Source organism: Eurosta solidaginis, chromosome 4, assembly GCF_040869045.1.
Source record: "Eurosta solidaginis isolate ZX-2024a chromosome 4, ASM4086904v1, whole genome shotgun sequence".
Lineage (NCBI taxonomy): Eukaryota > Metazoa > Arthropoda > Insecta > Diptera > Tephritidae > Eurosta > Eurosta solidaginis.
Genome location: NC_090322.1, coordinates 269,850,929 through 269,868,336, shown reverse-complemented (window position 1 = coordinate 269,868,336; position 17,408 = coordinate 269,850,929). Strand labels below are relative to the sequence as shown.

At 40.1% G+C, this 17,408-nt stretch overlaps 1 protein-coding gene across 3 annotated transcripts in view; it reads left to right on the top strand.

Moving 5' to 3' along the window:
- The window catches only part of ATP8B (ATPase phospholipid transporting 8B), a 232,451-nt gene that overhangs the window by 18,680 nt on the left and 196,363 nt on the right, over positions 1–17,408 (top strand). Inside the window, exon 2 of one of the 3 annotated variants that reach the window (XM_067786115.1) lies at positions 15,849–15,950. The exons of the other annotated variants lie outside the window; for them this stretch is intronic. The gene's annotated coding sequence lies outside the window, so the exon portion shown is untranslated. The remainder of the gene's footprint in view (positions 1–15,848; positions 15,951–17,408) is intronic. 3 annotated transcript variants of the gene reach the window in all.

Here is a 17,408-nt window from a genome sequence, read left to right as displayed (position 1 = left end):
TACCGCCTCCTGGGCCCATTCCAAGTGCTCGATCTCCACTTCTGTTGGGTCAACCACTGCTCCCAAGCGTTCTACAATTCTTAGTGCTGCACGGTACTGCGAGAGAGCTCTTTTACTTCCTCTGCTCCGTACCCTTCTCCACTCTTCTACTCCGTTTTCATTTGTGTGCTTTTTCAACAAGGAGTTCATTGAATCAGCACTACTCTCGCTCCCCGAGTTCGACGCATCGCTTAATTCGTATTTGTCGTCCTTGGATTGCGACTCAGTCCTCCTCTTTACATCGTCCTTATTACAATCAGGTAATGAGTCGTTCATCTTGGTCGTACGACCATCTGCCCGACAAGGTGGGCTCAGCGGTCCAGTATTATATACGGGGAAAGAACCGTCCGCCACAGCAGCGCCCCTTACTGTGGTAAAGCCATAAATACTTCCCGAGGTGGCCCGAATTTATCCTCTGGCTGCAAATCGTCCAATAGGCACGGTCCGCATAACACCCTGGATTAGGGTATTGGCAGTTCTTGGTCACCGATATCCCGCCGCCCTCCTATGAGGCGAAACGGCCACATTTCCACCTTACATGAAAATCCTCGACCCGTCCGACCATAAAATGTTGCGTCATTTGTATATGCGTTTAATTCAACAATGCAGGCGTAGAATTCTTCTTTCTCGACATTACTGAATAAGGAGCAATAAAATTTTGGGCATTGGATATAGAATATCAATTAAACAAACTATCCTCACTGTTATTTTCAAACTTTTCTCTAAGAGAGTCGCACTTTTTCATTAACTACTCAAATTTTATACAAATTTACATATGTTCTGAAAAAAAAAAACTGTTGTGATAAAAAAACTCAGCCACTTAAATGAAATGAGTCATACGCACTACTAAGATTTTGACCTCAACTGTATACGCAGCATTTTTGTTTTAATTATCTTATACTGTTTTCACACAGAAACTTAATGATCTCATTTCACCTGCTAATGAAATCGTAAATTTTTTGCTTTCACACAGAAGTAACTGCTCGTTTAGTATGAAGGATGAGACAGACAATCATGGCGGAACGATACAAGGGGGGAGCATGGTGACATACCTACAAACAAAAAAAAATCCATGTACTTGTAAATTCGATGGACAAATGTCAAAATCGTACTGCGCCGGTAGTTGATGTTTCAAATCAAATAAAAAAGGTTATAATCAGCTGTTCGATGCGGCCACCTTGTATCGTTCCGCCATGCAGACAATGACATTTGCTTTGAAAACTAAGAAGCGGAAACGGAAGCGCAACGCTGCCAACAGCGTTGCATTGTGCTTTTAACTTCATTAGGCATTCGATTAGCTACTAATGAAATAATAATAGATTCGAATTTTGTAGGGAAGATTGAGCTCAATAAGCGTCTTAATGTAGAAAACTGCTTTTATTATTCAATAAGCCGTCTGTGTGAAAACAGTATAACATATATAAAAATAGACGTGTGTGTGTTTTATAAGCGTCCAAATTACGCAACCGATATTCACAAAATTTTCAGGGTAGTTTCACGCGGTATTTTCTGGCTATATACAATTTTGGAAAAGTGGGCGGTGTCACGCCCACAGCCAAAATACATTTCATTTTGTCGAAACTCCGAGTCTATTTGCCTCAAGCCATTGATAATTATGTATTAATCTATAAACAATTTTGGAAAAGTAGGCGATGCCATGCCCACATATAAGGGTATGTGTATTAGATTCTTTATATGAAGTACTTAAGGTGGGAGAGGTGGATGCCGTGGAAGTAGGAGTAGGAGTGAGAGCGGAAGAAAAGTGTAAATTCGCTATATCTCCGTAATTATTTGAAGGAGGTATCCAATATTTGGTACACAGATTCCATATATGAGATAGTTTAGGTAGAAGAGGCCGTGGAAGTGGGGTATACCCCCTATAGGAGTGTGGGTGTAAATGATGGGGGAGATAGAGAGTGCAAGAGTGGGAATGGGAATGAGAGAGAGAGATAGTGGGAATTAAAGCGGGAGTGAGAATGAGAGTGGCAGTGGAAGTGGGAATTGGCTTGGGAGTGAGAGGGAGAATTAGAATGAGAAGGGAGTCGAGATAAAAGGTAATTAGGAAAGGACAGGAATAAGAAGCAGTAACGGAAGAAAAAGTAGTAAAGTGGTAGTGTATTCGATGGCATAGAGAGTGATAGAGGTAAGGATAGTCAACTTTTCAAATATAGGGCAGGAACACGCCTGCCGGGTAGGCTAGTTTGGTATAAAACTTGAGAGTTACATACATACAAACATAAAAGTAGAGCTAATAATCTAAGATTCTGCGAAATATTTTAAATTTTGACAACAACTTTTACAAATTTTATAAATTTCGGAATTTGATTTGTATGGTTTCTGTTATCTATTGCGCTATATTTTAAATGAAAACTATAAAATATCTTAAAAAAAATAGTTCATAGTAATAAAATTATAAATGTATAGCCTATTCAGTTGACCGGCAGTGCATCTACGTTTTTGGTGGCAATCAAAGTATGATGTCATTCATTCATTAGTCAAGTCGAACTTCAGCGATCTTTTCCAAGCTGCTTCATTGTTTCTACTTCTTCGTACCAACATATTGTACATATGCATATACACATATGTATATGCATACATGAATATACATACATATGTGTATATATAGAGGCAGTATTTTTGTGTTCTCTATTCATTTGCTTGCCTTTACCCGCGGGACATTTTTTTATTTTAAAAGTTACTGTACCCAAGGGGTGTAGGACCCACCCCCACTTTTTCATAATAATATAGCTAGTTGATTATCTCTTTTCTATCAAATATGTTCAGCCGTTTGGCGTGATTGATTCACAAAATTATTAAAAAGTAACTCGAAGGTAACTGTTTCCAGGGGCACAAAACCACCTCATCAAAAAAATAAATAAATAAAAAATTGCCTAGCTTTTTGGTGATCAGCGTGAAAAATTTCCTTAAAATTCTTTTGGCCGATTTAACGTGATTGGTTCACAAAGACAAAGGTCTGGACATCCAAGCATTCAAACTTTGGCTCCAGATAGTATCGGGCAACTACAAAAATTCATGTGTTGCATTATCCATTTAGCTCAGATGAAGATGGTCTCCCTTATATCTCTTTTAATTGGATGAAATTTTTGTTTCAAACACTTTTTCAGTATTATTAACGAATTTCAAATTCTTTTTTAATTCAGTAGCTAACCCTAATTTTACGGAAAATCATCTCTCATCAAAGCGCATTTTCATCCATAATCTGACAGTGGAAAACTTAAGCTCTTAAACACAGGTGATATTTCAAGGTTAATTCCCATCCGTATGCATATTAAAATTAACGAGGAAGTCAATATTCATGGTTCGACTCTAGTACGTAAAACTCAGCTGAAATAAATTGTACACACTAAAGATTGCCATATGCTCGTTCATACATCGATTTCATATGTTCATTATGATGGATCACTCATTCAATGGAAGACGTTACTTTGCAAAAATTTTTAAAACTCTACGAATAACAAAATGAATAACGTTAAATTTCAAGAAAATGGATATTTGAAAACGTAATTAAATGAACAAAAAAACAAGAAAATCGGTAGACTTATAGAACGTTATTCTACAGGCCGAACCGATTTTTTGGTCCAGTCAACCGATTTTCTGTCGATTTTTTTTTTATTTTCTCAATTTAAGAATTACAATGCATTTTTTGTGGATTGCATAAAGTCAACGGCCAAAAGGTCACTTCAAATGGCCATTATAACTTTTCTTAATTTGAAATTCTGGCTATTTGGAAAATTTCCGTTTGACCTTATGACCAATTCTGGAAAAGACCATAGACTTATACAGCAATTTATGAACAACACAAAAGCAAAAAAACGTATCCAGGATTGGTGGTAACACGTTTAGTTGAATATTGTCTTATTTCAAAGAAATCTCCGCCTGTCCACCTTTAAATCCGATATTCCCCTAAAAACAAAGAAATACCCGGTTTTTTTATTCTAAATTTTCTCAAAACCTTTAGTTGAATAAGTCCTTCATACCTCACAGAGAACCTCGTTGGGGCATTTTTTAATCGATTTTTCATTAGAATGGAACCAAAATATAGGAAAACAATCGCCATATCCGAAAATTTGAAATAAAAAAAATTATATTTTCAGTGGTCAATATCGTTGACATTGTAACCATTTGAAATTTGATGTTGTGATCATTTCCTATGGTCATAACTTAGATTGAGTTTGTGGCCATTCGAAGTGGTCATTAAATCAATTGACGTTATGTCCGTTAACCTAATGTCACCCCTCTGCTTTTTCTTAATGAAATGATCAGGGGTAATTTTGAGAATAAACAAAATCGTTCGGTAACAGCCTTTTAGAAAACCAACTTTCGGAAATACTTGTTATTAAAACGCTGTCCGTTTCACTTAAAGAGAATTTGTTCCCATAAGAAACAGAAAATATCGATCTAACTTAATGTGGTTGAGTGCTACGCATGCACTATTTATGATAATAAAAGTATTGTCTGGGAAATTTTGCAGATTCGCTTATTACAGCATATTAAAATTTAATATGTGTTCAAAATTCTAGAACTATTTAAATCAATGCAAGTAAGGACGGAACTGTTTTCAACTGTGCCAAAGACCTCATAACTTTCTCGAATGAAGCACAATAACACTGTATGACCGTGTAAATACAATCTTTGTGAGACATACCTCAAGCTGTAGGCCTAGTCGGTGTACTTATTGGTGGGTCCATCACTACAACTTAAGGAGCTAACAATTTTCGATAATTGCGCCAAACTTAATATACTTTTTTTATTTTCCTGAAAGGTATAAATGTTATCTCGGCAACCCGTTGTTATTAAGGCTTTCCTTTGGGCATATAAGCTGAGGCCCAATATTACAATAATTTTACAAAGGTTCATCGAAATGGAGATAAACAATTTTGGGTGGTAAATATCGCGTTTGAGTATAGAAAAATGAACAAAAATGAATTCATAGCCTCCCTGCAGTCAAAGGCCAAAGTCAGCACACATTCAGTTCGTTGACCAGAATTTTGTGGGGAAGGTAAATGAATGGAAAGGAAAAAAAGTAAAGGAAAGCAATGGGAAGGAAAGGGAAGCAAATGAAAGGAAAGAAAGTGAAAGAAAGATAAGGAGGTGACAGGAAGGGAAGGAAAAGAAGGCAATGGTATAGTGCCGTCTGTAGTTGCCTTATTTCAACCAATGAGCGAATATATTGTAACGAATTTACTTGCAAATCCTCTTATTTGCAATCCTCTGCTAAGTTCGAATCACTAAACTGTTGAATAAATAACTCCAATATTGAATAATGGAAAAATGGCCTTTATTAAAGTACTTCACAATGACACTTATACTTTGCTACTCGCTGGCTTAATAACCAAACTGATTGATAACTCAAATTGAACTCTACTATTGGCTGCTAGATCGCGTGCTTAATCAATAACTGATTGATTGCTCAACTCAAACTGAATTGCTTCCTACTCGCCTGCCCCGCTTTTATAGTTTACGCTGCATACTTCTAGGCTCTTCGATTTCCAGAAGTTACTAGTTAGTTCGGCTACAAAATCTCCAGCCACAACTACGTGCACAAATTATTGCTCTCTCTTGTGACAACTCAGATAAGATATATGCATGTATTTGTGAATTGCCGCTCCGATGTTCGTATACGTACATATGTGTAGACGCAATTATTTATTCGTTTATGTAGATACATAATGACTGAATTATTGATGTGCATTCACGTCGCTGGTTAGCATCGGCTTAGAGACGATAGCATCGCTCAGTGCTGCTAACATTCGTTACACTGCCCTCCACCTAAGTCTGATCGTCCCGATCAGACAAATCTCTCAATCTAAACGCTGCTAGCATCGCCAAATGTACCACTCTTCTATTTCGTGATTTCCCAATTGCTTGTAGCGGTAGATGATATCACTTATCTTCTTCACAACCTTGTACGGGCCTTCCCAACTGCACCGAAATTTGGATGGAACACCTTTCCGCCGGTGAGGGTTGCATAACAGTACCAAATTTCCCTCCCGGAAACCTTGCGAATTATTTTCCTTGCCGTACCTGTGTTTCATCTTACTACTCATTATCCTCGATCGTTCCCTCGCACTCTGTTGCTCGGCCAATGAAGAACTACTTCGCAGAGCTTGCGCTGGACGGATTTGCTTTGCATAATCAGTATCGTTCCGACGCTTCACAACAGTAGTGTGCCTTGGCTTGAAACCACCCTTGCATTCTTTCTTCGTTTTAGTACGTCCGTTAGGGCTTTTCAATGCCAGTGTTTCTCTCACAGGTACCTTCGGTTTTGATTTGTTTGGCCCATTTGTTCCATCAACCTTTACCTTTGAATTTCGTGGCCTTCGTCGAGTCTTCTCCACCAGTACCCGATTACTGCTGAACCCTTTTCCCAAACTAAAGTTAAGTGGCACATCTTGGTTCTCATAACGCATCACCCTTCTCTGCATATCGATCTTGATGTCATGGTCAACCAAGAAATCCACTCCCAATATAACTTCATCAACAATCTCCGCCACAACAAATTTGTGTAGAACCATGACCTTCCCAATCAATACTTCACATATCACTTCTCCCTGAACTTGGTTATACTCGCCAGTGACCGTACGCAACTTTGCTCCAGGTAACGGTTTTACTCTCCTGTTGACTAAGTCAGATCGGATCAAGGAATGAGATGCGCCCGTATCTACAGTCAGTATTCGTTCGTTGCCATCCACATTCCCTCTGACGGTAAGACTGCTCGATTTTCTACCAATTTGCGACACAGATATCACAGGACATTCAATAGGCGGGACAAGTTTTCGTTCTTTACATCCGACACGCTCTTGCTCATTTCCGCCAGCTTCGCGTTTACGGCCACCCACATTGTTGGAACTATTAGGACCAAGATCGCAATGACGTGCAATGTGACCTGGGTTGCCGCACTTGAAACATTTAATAACTCCGGCATTCTTCTGTTGAGATCCCTTCAGTGCTTCCAAAATTGTGTCTACCCAATCTGGTCTTTCTACCTCCACACGGCGTGCTTTGAAAACTGGCATACACAGAAGCGACGCTGTTTCCTGAATCAGAGCTTGTGACACCGTTTCTGCGAATGTTGGCTTTGGGTTTGCGTATGTAGCACGCTTTGTTTCGACGTCCCGTATGCCATTTATAAAGCTCTGAATCTTTACCCTTTCAGTGTACTCCACGGATGCGTCCACATTCGCTAAATGTGCTAGCCTTTCAATATCCGACGCAAACTCTTGCAATGTTTCACCAGGCTTCTGGAAGCGGTTCAGCAACTCCATTTGGTATATCTGTTTCCTGTGTTCGCTTCTGTATCGCCGTTCTACAGCAGCCATCAATGCGTCATAACTGTTCCGTTCGTACTCTGGAATAGTCTGTAAGATTTCGGCAGCTGGTCCTTTCAATGCTACGAAGAGTGCGGCAACTTTATCTTCCACATTCCAGTTGTTCACTGCTGCGGTCTTCTCAAACTGTAGCTTAAAGACCTGGAAAGGAACAGAACCGTCAAAGGATGGTGTTTTTACCTTTGGATTACTCGCTGAAATTGCTGGACGATTAAGTTGCAATTCCTGTATACGACCTCTCAAAGCATCCACCTCTGCCTCAAATTTTTCTTCAAACTGCGTTATTTTCTCGTCTATACGCGCTTCGAGTTTTGATGATATACGCGCCTCTTGCTCTTTCAGTTGTGTTTCCATCTTTGATGTAATCTGTGTCGACATTTCTGAAATACGTGTCTCATGTGCTTTCAGCTGGGATGCCATATATGTCTTCTGCTCTTCCAGTTGAGATGACATTTGCGATGACATTTCTGAAATACGTGCCTCCTGTGCTTCCATCTTCGATGTTATACGTGTCTCTTGCGATTCGAGCTGTGTTGACATATCGGTTGATATTTGTGACGACATTTGCTTCAGCACTGCTAGTATCGCGTTAGTGTCTACATTCGGAGTCTCTATCTTCTCTTCCAATTTAGTCGCTGGCTCTTCCACATCGGGATAAAAGACATACTCGTCCACATCAATTCCTTCCAACTCCATTACCTCTCGTAGCCGTGCTTGAAGTTCGATCTTATTGCCGGTTGTATTCAATCCACGGCTCTCCAACTCCTTCTTCAATTGCTGGATCTTCAATTCACTGAACTTTGCCATGTCCTTGTAGTCCTCTGGAATTTATTCAACAATTCCTCCTCTGACACCAATTGTAACGAATTTACTTGCAAATCCTCTTATTTGCAATCCTCTGCTAAGTTCGAATCACTAAACTGTTGAATAAATAACTCCAATATTGAATAATGGAAAAATGGCCTTTATTAAAGTACTTCACAATGACACTTATACTTTGCTACTCGCTGGCTTAATAACCAAACTGATTGATAACTCAAATTGAACTCTACTATTGGCTGCTAGATCGCGTGCTTAATCAATAACTGATTGATTGCTCAACTCAAACTGAATTGCTTCCTACTCGCCTGCCCCGCTTTTATAGTTTACGCTGCATACTTCTAGGCTCTTCGATTTCCAGAAGTTACTAGTTAGTTCGGCTACAAAATCTCCAGCCACAACTACGTGCACAAATTATTGCTCTCTCTTGTGACAACTCAGATAAGATATATGCATGTATTTGTGAATTGCCGCTCCGATGTTCGTATACGTACATATGTGTAGACGCAATTATTTATTCGTTTATGTAGATACATAATGACTGAATTATTGATGTGCATTCACGTCGCTGGTTAGCATCGGCTTAGAGACGATAGCATCGCTCAGTGCTGCTAACATTCGTTACAATATATACTATAAAATAAAGGGTGAAAAGCGTAGGGGTGAATGAAATAATGAGGTTTTTGCGGTCAGCCGGAACCTAATCTGTCATAACTCTTTTCTAAAGCGTCCCTAAAGGCAAGAGGCTGATCAAAATTATTTTCCTAAAACATATTTTGAACTACCTATAATCTAATATATATTATAAATGGGAAAGTTTGGATGTTTGTATGTTTGTCCAGACGTTTGGCTTTGTGACTCATTCACGTAAGAACGGCTGAACCGATTTGGATGAAATTTGGCACGCATATAGCCAATAGTCTAAGGATGTACTAGCTATATTTTTTTGAAAAGCCGGGAGGCCCCCCCCCCCCCCCCCCCCCCTAGGAACAGTTATAATTTAATTATTGTATTTTTTCGTCTGTGTGACTGAATCACGCCAGAACGGCTACACGGATTTTGATGAAATTTGGGACACAGACAATAGTCTACTAGCGAAATTTTTTTTCGAACATGGAAAGGGAAGGGGGGTAGGGGACCCACGACCCCCTTCGAACAAATACTTTTTAATATTTTTTACACATTATAACTTTACCTATACGGGCCTTCACCAATATTACAGACGCAATGGGTCAAATAAGTCGAGGGCTTACATAATGAGCAGTGACACCCTCCGCCCCCCTCCCCCCTTCTGAACCCCTCTGATATAAAATCTATAAATTGTTATAACTCAATATACATGTTCTCCTAAATCAGTAATTTCTGGTATCTCGCTCATACAGGTGGAGATCTAAACAATTTTGGAAAAACGGTCGGTGGTGCTCTCCGTCTCCTCCCGCCATCCGCCCTCCTTCAATTGTTTTTATTAGCACGCTTTTATTAGCTTTACCTGTATGTTTCTTTGTAACTTTTTATTCGCTCCAACGCACCTGCTGCCTTATTAACATGGTTTTATAATTAGCTTCACTTTATTTGTACTCCCGTTAGGGTCATATCGAGAACCTTGCGGGATCATTTGTGGATGGCTTTCGGGATCCGTCCGGGATCCCGCCGGGGTCATTTCGGGACTTTCTCGGGACTATTTCGGGATCATTTTTGGACCCTTCCGGGATAATTTCTGTATAGTTTTCGGGACCCGCCGGGATCCCGTCGGGGTTATTTTGGGACTTTTTCGGGAATATTCAGGGATCATTTCGGGACTATTTCGCGATCATTTGGGGACCCTTCCGGCATAATTTCTGGATGGGTTTCGGGATCCGTCCGGCATCCCGTCGGGGTCATTTCGGGACTTTTGATCGACTAATACGGGATCACTTGGGACCCTTTCGGCATTATTTCTGGATGGTTTTCGGGATCCGTCCGGGATCCCGTCGGCGTCATTTCGGGACTTTTTCCGGATAATTTGGGTTCCCCGTCCGGCATCATTTCTGGATGGTTTTCGAGATTCGTCCGGGATCCCTTCAGGGTCATTTCAGGACTATTAAGGGATCATTTGAGGACCTTTCCGGCATCATTTCTGGATTGCTTTTGGTATCCGTTCGGGATCTCGTAGGGGTAATTTCGGGACTTTTTCGGTATCATTTGGGTTCCCTTCCGGCATCATTTCTGGATGGTTTTCGGGATTCGTCCGGGATCCCGAAGGGGTCATTTCAGGACTTTTTCGGGATCATTTGGGGTACATTCCGCCATCATTTCCAGATGGTTTTCTGGATTCGTCCGGGATCCGGTCGGGGTCATTTCGAGACTTTTTCTCGACTAATACGGGATCATTTGGGGGCCCTTTCGCCATCATTTCTGGATAGTTTTCGGGATCCGTCCGGGATCCCGTCATGGTCATTTCGGCACTATTTGGGGATCATTTGGGTTCCCTTTCGGCATCATATCTGGATGGTTTTCGAGATTCGTTCGGGATCCCTTCGTGGTCATTTCAGGACTTTTTCGGGATCATTTGGGGTACCTTCCGGCATCATTTCTAGATGGTTTTCTGGATCCGTCCGGGATCCCGTCGGGGTAATTTCGAGACTTTCGCCGCTAATACGGGATCATTTGGGGACCCTTTCGCCATCATTTCTGGATGGTTTTCGGGATCCGTCCGGATTCCGTTAGGGTAATTTCGGTACTATTTGCGGATCATTTGAGAACCTTTCCGGCATACTTTCTGGATAGTTTCCGGGATCCGTCGGGGATCCCTTCAGAGTCATTTCGGGACTATTAAGGGATCATTTGAGGAACTTTCCGGCATCATTTCTGAATAGCTTTCGGGATCAGTCCGGGATCCCGTCGGGGTCATTCCGGGACTTTTTCTCGACTAATACGGGATCATTTGAGGACCTTTCCGGAATCATTTCTTGATGGTTTTCGGGATCCGTGAGAGACCCCGTCGGGGTCATTTCGGGACTTATTCTCGACTAATACGGGATTATTTGAAGACCTTTCCGGCATCAGTTCTGAATAGTTTCCGGGATCCGTCCGGGGTCCCGACGGGGTCATTTCAGAACTATTTAGGGATCATTTGGGTCCTTTCCGGCATCATTTCTGCATTGTTTTCGGGATCCGTAAGGGATCCCGTCTGGGTCATTTCGGAATCATTTGGTGTACCTTTCGGCATTATTTCTGGATGGTTTTCGGGATCCGTCCGGAATCCCGTCGGGGTCATTTCAGGACTTTTTCGGAATCATTTTGGGTACCTTCCTTCATCATTTCTAGATAGTTTTGGGGATCCGCCCGAGATCCCGTCGGGGTCATTTCGAGACTTTTTAGGGATCATTTAAGCATAGTTTTCAGGATTCGTCCGGGATCCTGTCAGGGTAATTTGTGGACTTTTCCGAAACTATTTCGGAATCATTTTGGGCCAAACATTGGACATTGGACATTACGGGACTTCTTCGGGACTCTTTCGGAGTCATTTCTGGATGATTTTCGGGATCCGTCCGGGATCCCGTCGGGGTAATTTCGGGACTTTTTCAGGGATAATACGGGATCTTTTGGGGAACCTTCCGGCATCACTCCTGGATGGATTTCGGCATCTGCACGGGAACCCATCAGGGTAATTTCGGGACTTTTTCGGGACTATTTCGGGATCATTTGAGGACCCTTTAGGGGTCGTTCCATGACTTTATCTGTATTATTTCGGGATCATTTGAGGACCCTTCCGCCATCAATTCTTGATCGTTTGTCGGATCCATCAGGGTCATTTCGGGACCATGTTGGGATCATTTCTGGATCCGTCCAGGATGCCGTAAGATTCATTTTGAAATTTTTTTTGTTACTTTTTCGGGATAGGTTTGAAACCCTTCCGAGATCACATCTGGATCCGTGCGGGATTCCATCGGGGTCATTTTCGGACTATTTCGGGATCATTTTGGGACCCTTCCGGAAAAATTTCTCTATGGTTTTCGCTATCCGTTGTGGATCCCCCGGCATCATTTTGGACATTTTTCGGAGATTTTTCTGGACTATGTCGGGATACTTTAGGAACCCTTCCTGGATGGTTTTTGAGGTCCATCCGGGAGCCCGTCAGGGTAATTTCGGAACTTTTTCGGGACTATTTCGGGATCACCTTGGTACCCTTCAGGGATCATTTCTGTGTGGTTCTCTGTATAAGTCTAGAATCGTGTCGTTGTCATTTCGGGTTTTTTGGGACTATTTCGGGAACTTTTGGAGACCCTTCCGGGGCGTTTCTGTATGGGTTTCGTGATCCGTCCGCGATAGCGTCGGGGTCATTTCGTGGCTTTTTCTGGATAATTTCGGGATCATTTGGGAATCCTATCAGGTTATCAGCTCATATAGTTCTTTTTTTTACTCAATTACAAAAATAAATTGCATTAGACAGACAAAAATGTTTAAACAGATAGCTTGATAAGCAGGCTAACGTGAATAGCCCATATATTTCATTTTCTCCTTGCGGACGGGGCCGCGGGTAAAGGCTAGTACTATATATACGCAATGTTTAATATTTTACTACGCCTACGCTCATGTTATGTCGTGTCCTATCGGCCTGTTGCTGTGTGTCGCATAACGCTAGTTAATTTGTCTTTAAAATGCAATTTGATTTACGATTTTCTCTCTCATTTTATTGGCAATGAAAAATTCAAAATCAGGGCCAACATTCTAATAGAGAAAAAACTTAACGATACACACAACATGTACGACCTCTCACAACTCCTTATTTCATTGACAATAAGCACGTGTTCGTTAACATAAACTTGGCCTACCTATGCGGTAACGTAGAATACGTTCTATAGAATGTTGTGTTGGTTGATGTTGGCGTGTATCAAATTGTTTTTGTTGACACCAGGGATCAAAACAATTTTAATATTTATAATAATAATCGCTTTTTAGTAATTTTTTTGCTTTTTTCCCGGTTTGGATATCTTTGTTTTAAAAACTGGTATATGTATACATATATAAATATATATACATTAGAGTGGTTCGCATAAATCACATAATTGTTTTTTTTTCATTCTTAGCCCTTCAAACTGTAATACAAAGATCAAATATATAACATGTAAATTTTAGTACAGATTGTAAAATGTACACTATGGGAAATCTATGGCTAGATCATCCTCAGCTGTGGATACTGCATTCAAAATAAGGGTAAAAGTCTAGTTGAGGGGTCGACTGCTAATACGATACCAAAAATATCGATAGAGGTATCAAAAGACGCGTATTGACCTCGACAACAATAATACGAAGGCGGGAAATAAAAATTTTAGCTCGTTCAAAAGATATTAACGACAAACCGAAAAATTATCCCGGATCCCTCCGTAACCGGGGATGGGATCCATAGTATTTTTGCACAGACCACCTTTCTGCATTGGCGGCCTTCGGCAACCCTGATAAAAAATTACCCTGGGTGGGTCCAACACCGGTTTGGAGAGCAAAAATATATCCGCGCAAAACACTTATGTTCACAATTTTTTTTTTTGTGGGTAGATCAACATTACAACAACCACATGAAAATCGCCAACTTCAACTGCAAATATCTCCGGACAGAGATACAATTTTTCTTTTCCGCCTTCGGATTATTCTTGTCGAGGTCAATACGCGTCTTTTGACACCCTCTCAACTAGACTTTTACCAAAATAAGTAAGGAAGTCTAAGTTCGGGTTCGGTTTCACATTATATACCCAGCGTGTGCTCTTATATACATATATATTAAGGATATCATAAAAACCAGTTACTGTCATATAAGTAATATTCCTGCCCAAATCTCGTCAAATTTGGTCGCTATTTGTTCGTCTTGGATATTAAGAGTTCTCTGAAGAGCTTAATTAAAAGGAGCAGACTAGTAACGTTCACAATTTTTTTCAAATTTTCGTTTTTGTACTTAAATATCAAACATGTGAATGTAGTTATGTGTCATAAATAGATTGCCAATTTTGTGATATTTAAAACTTTAAGCAACTTTTTCAAATTTTTTTCTCGCAAAAGTTTGCGGTGCCTCGCCAATTTTCCAAAATTTCTATTTGGCGTTATAAAGTTAGTCCGCCTGCATAGCTTCACCACTTTGCCAGTATTTTTCAATGCATTTTTACATTTTTTCCAATTTTCGATATCGAAAAAGTAGGCATAGTTATTAGTCGATTTAGACCATTTTCAACACAAATATATTTAAAGTTCAAATAAGCCCATGCACTGAATTTGGATAAGATATCTCAAATTTTGCTCAAGTTATGGTGTTAACAAACGGACGGAAGGAGAAAAGTACGGCTGGGTATAAAAAGCAGCCACAGCCAACTGATTTCGTCAATTTTTACAGGAAACAAGGTTTGTTATAAAAATAATTCTTATACCAAATTCCATTAGGATAGGTCGATCATCGTTCGATTTATGGCATTAATAGTATTATAGAGAAATTACCTAAAAATTATTAATTTTAAAGTTTTCGTACTTTACTATATCATATCATTATTGCGGTGAAATGTCAATGTAATTTAATTACATACCGCAAAAGTGAAAATTTTTTGTTACCATTAACCTTTGAAATATTTTTTTAAGTGGGCGTGGTTCCCACTCGATTTTGTTAATTTCCACAACGTGTATATATAATAGCAAGGACAGCAAAATTTCCAATTATTGTCATAAAATCAACACACATATTAAATTTTATAACTTTATCTACTTTTGTCCATTTTTCGAAATTTTCGATATCGAAAAAGTGGGCATCCATTTTGAAAACAAATCTATCCTGGTCGGACAAGGCGACAGCTGTTTCGATTATACCTTGTAAATCTCTTCAAAGCCTTTTCTCCCGGGAGTGCTTCAAATAAATGTTTTCATACATTTAAAAAAGCAATACAGGCAATCCCCGATTAAATCATACAAACATACATTATTGGTTAATTCGTTGTAGTTCTATAAATAGAACAAAAACAGCAACAAAACAAAAGTTTCTTTGAAAACCGTCGTACCAAGTATGCAATGTGTAAAAGATTAAAATATGCAAAAAGAAGGCAATTGGGAAAAACTTTACAACAACTAAGGCATGACGTAGCTGAATGCGTTTATAACCATTTCAACTATCGTAGGAGTGCGGGTTCGACTCCCACTCCCGGGAGAAAAGGCTTTGAAGAGATTTACAAGGTATAATCGAAACAGCTGTCGCCTTGTCCGTCCTGATGTCACGTTGTTTAAATTTTTCCCAAATTGTTAAATAATCTATCCTGGGTCCAGATAAGCTAGTATACCAAATTTCGTAAAGATATTTCTGTTACTCAAGTAATCCTGTAAACGGTCGGAGGGACGGATATGGTTCAAAATCAAATCACTAAAGTTAACAAATAAGCATTTTCAAGTATTTTATTTAAAAACCCGACCTTTTTCGACCAAGCATTCACTATCATTTTGGGAGTGTATAAAAATGCACTATGTGGGGTATGTGCACAAGGGAGTTAGGGGGAAGGTTTCTTCACTTCAAAGCACTTCACTGCGAAAAGAAATTAAAAACGCGCGACAACTTTCGTTTTAATATAAAAATATAAATTGTATTATTTTTAATTATTTGGTTTGACGATTGACACGTTTAATCAATTATATTAGCGGCGCGAATATAGTTAGGCTGATGGCGAACAACTAACTTAAAAGCGGTCCAATGCATTCAGTTGGACCGCTTACTTTTTAACTTAAGGAGAGAGAAAAACGGTAAGTGTATAAATAGGTAAATAGGAAAATATGTATGCATTTCTTAAATCTGCATATTTTAGGCAAACGGTAGCTTACTAAATCGATACAGGGTGAATGTAAAATATGAGTATGAGTTATTGATTTTATACAATGTAAATATTTCTGAATGGTAAGTATTTCAAATAAGGGTAAGTATTTCTGAAATGTCTATATATAATTAAAAAGGGTAGGTATATATTACATATTTAAGGTAAGTATTAAGGTGTAAGGATTATATATATTAATATTGTACGTATATGCATATGTATATTTGACTCATGTCTTCAACATGGCGGCCGGCCTGCGGAGCTGAGGGATGTAGACGCTCTTCGAGATCCTCTGAGGTTCCGTCGACTTTGTTGAAGATTCTTCGCTGATGTAGAGAATTGCTATGACGGCAGTTCCTGAGATGGGAGGAGGCAGAGTTTAGTAATGTTTCGCGTGACTATACCTGCTTGGGTGCGGACATCTACCACACGAACCCGTTGATCGGCGCCCGTATGGAGTTTGATAACTCGGCCCAAACGCCATTCATTGGGGGGGGGTGAAGGTCGTCTTTAATAACGACCATATCTCCTTCGCGAATATTTTGTTGGGGATGTTTCCATTTATATCTTTTATGCAAGGTTTGTAGGTACTCGCTCTTCCAACGTGAGCTGAACTGGTGATGCAGAACCTTTAATCTTTGCCATTTCGTAGTAGGGGATACGTTTTCGGCATTCGGTTCGGGTGAGGAAGTTAAGGGGGATCCTCGAAGAAAATGTCCAGGAGTTAGGGCTAGTAAGTCGCTTGGATCCTGTGACATAGGAGAGAGAGGGCGAGAATTGAGCACTGCTTCGATTCGAATGAGGAGAGTGGTGAATTACTCAAATGTAAACTTTTGATTTCCAGCTACTTTTGTGAAATGGGTTTTGAAGCTTTTTACTGCGGCTTCCCATAGGCCGCCCATGTGTGGGGCATACGGCGGTATGAATTGCCAAGAGAGGCCCTGTACCGCATACCTTTGTGCAATATCAACAGCTGCTTCTTTGAGGAATAGGGCTATCTCCCTCTGGATCGCTCGTTGTGCGCCAACAAACGTCTTTCCGTTGTCAGACATTATTTTGTGGGGTAATCCGCGTCAGCAGTGAGCAGAACTTGGAGTTATCTGGGATAATTATCGGGTATCGTTCATTCTCGCTGATGTCGGCATTAACTAAACGACCCTTAACTCGCAGGATGCCAGCGTTATCTAGCACGGGATTGAGGGTCAACAATGAACTTTTCTTGCTGATGTGGTTTGAGGCTTCTAATTGCGCGAATTATGCTGGGAAATGATGTCGTTGCGTTAACATGATGAGTTTAATTTTTGCGAAATATAGTTCTTCCTGCGTGAGAGCTAGGGAACTGGAAATTGGTTGTTTCTGGGTTTGGCGGATAAACCGGTACATGAAGGCC